Consider the following 3,115-nt stretch of genomic DNA (forward strand, 5'->3'; position numbering starts at 1 on the left):
AGTTTGTATTTTCGATACCTCACTAATACGAAGGCTTGGTTTGGTCTGATATTTCATTGGTGGTAGTGTCCAGGGTCATTGATGAAGAGTGGAATTCTCCGAAACTAGTCTGGCTCATAGAAAAAAAAACCCAATGAAAGAATAGACCATTCCAAGCTTTAACTTGTTGTTAAACAAATGTTTAAACAACTCTACTTATTCAATCTACTGGGGTGTTTAACTTTTAAATATTATTCCGCCATAAAAAATATGTTTCAAAACTCATTGTTACATATCAGGGCAGATTCAATGCGGGTCGTGTATATATATTTTCTTCTCATAGAATATTCATCGAGAGTTGCATTCTCTCTTGCTAAAAGTAAATACTGAAGATTACCACCATCGTCTATCCAAACACGATGTTACCTCTGCTGGTCAACGTAATTTCTCACAATGGTTATACATATATGAAGTTACATAAAAATAAACAATTTCTTTAGGGTTGAAAGTTAAGTTACGATTAATAATAAAATGTATTTAACGCCCGATATTTTTTAAGTAATAGCGGGTTACTGATGGTAATTAATTTTCACATCTAACCTGATCAATCGTTGCATATGCATACAAAAATGAAAGACCTAGTAAATTCAATTTTAAAATACATTTTTAACCTCCGAAAATAGGATAATCGTCGCCACAGTGTTACCTAACTCGTCTGTTTCAAATTAAATGTTATTCAAAGTCCCATTTCAAGGTGTTGAGAGAGGAACACACATAAAAAGTCTTTGACTTTCACTGAATCTGCAAGCTTTAACAACTATTGTGCTACTAGCAAATTTAAAAGTATATATAAAAACTGAATTTTATTTTTCTCCTGCACGTAACCGTCGAAAGGTTGTGTCTGTGATTAAACATCTGTCGATTTTCTTCCGGTTTTTTCATTCTGACACAATACTTTATATATTTGAGCAAAAGGTTCAGAGGTAAAAATAACGTATTACACCATAAAAACCGCGAGGATCAATGATGCAAGCTTCCACAATATAGTACATTGTTTGTGTAAAGTCGGATGATTCAACGTTGCTGACAGGTGGCAGTTTCATAGCTTTTCTATCACCTAACACACCTGAAATGTATCCCATACTCTTAGATAGTTTGTGCGTACTTCTTTATCTTAAACTTACTGCAGAGTTTTAGAGTGGGTTCCCAAACTCTTTTAGTCTGAGGCTCCCTTGATGTGAATAAAAAGTTTGAGGCCCCCCAGCCTATAAATTTAGCATGGTGATTGATAAACAGTGCCGTAGTAAAAAGAACAACATATCCTTTCGACATACTGTATCATTTATTCAATTCAACATAATTTATATCGGCTTATTGTTTATTTAGAATTAAAATTAAATTCAGCATGTTTGTTTTCGGCCCATTTTTTGGCGGCACCCCCAGAAAAATCTTTACGGCCCCCAGGGGGGCCGCGGCTCCCACTTTGGGAAATACTGTTATAGAGCACCAAGACAAATTGCATGTGGTGCATTTTATTATTAAGGAAACTGTCTCATAGCAAATAAATCGTGTGCACGTTTTAACGAAAATCTTTGAAAGGAAATAAAACACTTCGTTAAAAAAAAAAGTAAATGTTATCGCGTTTAATAGAACTTGGTCTTACCTGTACTATTTGTGCATTGCTATTCCAATGAAAAACCATGCGGCCGACTCAACCGATGGAGAAATACGCAATAAATATGTGCAATCACGACAATGCACTGCTCTTTGATGACCTTACAACCGTACATCATGGAACTGAAATACAAGTCGCATGGATTTAATTGCCGACATTCTTTCACTTCTATCGTGCATTTTCACCTCGTCGTTAAAACTAGTGGTTACTTCTTACCGTTTTCGGTCTGTGAAATCAATTTATAGATATGTCTAAACATACCAGATTGGTATGGTTATCATCATTTTGTTATAGATACCAAAATTAATTTTTTTTTTTACGTCATTGTCTTACTAACGTAATTATGCGAGAAGTGGCGAAATCTTACTGTTTTCATACCAGGCCCATCTACTATACTGAGAAGGAACAATAGACTTCTTTTGCCTGAAAACTTCGAATTCACGCTGACTTGCACATGTTGTGTTATTTTGGTCATGCGCCACCTAGTGATATTTCAGGATTATAGTCGCTACAAAGTCTCTTTCTCGTGCACTGCATTCAAAATTTATTAGAATATGGGGGGGGGGGGGGCAGTTGTAACAAATATTTTGATACATTTGTACCTTCTGAGAGACAGTGGGGTAATACGCTCTTTTTCCTTGGTTCATACGAGAATCGCATAGTTTTAAAGAAAGTATTAAATAAACGTGTTAAAGCTTTATTCGGATTCCCTCCTGGGTGTTAAAACATTGTCCATCAAAACCCCCATCAAGAGTAGCTTCACCTCATGTATCCTTACAACTCATTGTTCCCGTTTGTCAGGCTGAGCCGAGAAGATATCGGTACATAACAACATCATCCTAGGTCTAAATTTAACAACGACAGGAGTTATTTTTGTTTGAAAGACTCGGAATCCCCTGTTTACCAACACTAGGAAAAGCATCTGTCCTAGTCTCGTGTTTACTGCGTGTTACTCATATTACAATAAAGCTATTTTTCGTGTATAAATGGTAACTAGTATGAACTTTCTTATATAACTCTGATATATTTTACCAGTTCTTAAAACGTCGAAAGGGAATTTGAAGAATAGTCTGAAATATCAATAATAATTAATAAGAATTTTCATTCCATCGAATTACAACAGTAGGAAAAATGCAGTTTATTTTACATTGTACGTCTGGAAACTTTTTTGTTACCAGACTGAAGCTCTGAATGATAATAATTTATACTTTCATTGAAACAATATTCATTATTTGATATAAAATTCTGAGTAATAAAGAAACTTTGTATCATTTAATTTAAATTTCACTAAAGATGGCCAGGCGCTGTAAGATATTTCTCAATTATATGATATTTTGCAACATATATATATTTGTTATGGCAGTAGGATTAAAAATGGCTGACTTGTATATAGAACGAAATTGTTCGTTTGTTTGTTTTGAATTTCGCGCAAAGCTACACGAGGGCTATCTGCGCTAGCCG

General features: G+C 34.8%; 1 protein-coding gene across 1 annotated transcript in view; it reads right to left on the bottom strand.

The window, feature by feature from the left end:
- The window catches only part of LOC106460323 (iroquois-class homeodomain protein IRX-2-like), a 38,256-nt gene extending 36,593 nt beyond the window's left edge, over positions 1–1,663 (bottom strand). Inside the window, exon 1 of the mRNA XM_013920018.2 lies at positions 1,643–1,663. The gene's annotated coding sequence lies outside the window, so the exon portion shown is untranslated. The remainder of the gene's footprint in view (positions 1–1,642) is intronic.
- Positions 1,664–3,115: the final 1,452 nt, after the last annotated feature.

Source organism: Limulus polyphemus, unplaced genomic scaffold (assembly GCF_000517525.1).
Source record: "Limulus polyphemus unplaced genomic scaffold, Limulus_polyphemus-2.1.2 Scaffold33, whole genome shotgun sequence".
NCBI classification, from domain to species: domain Eukaryota; kingdom Metazoa; phylum Arthropoda; class Merostomata; order Xiphosura; family Limulidae; genus Limulus; species Limulus polyphemus.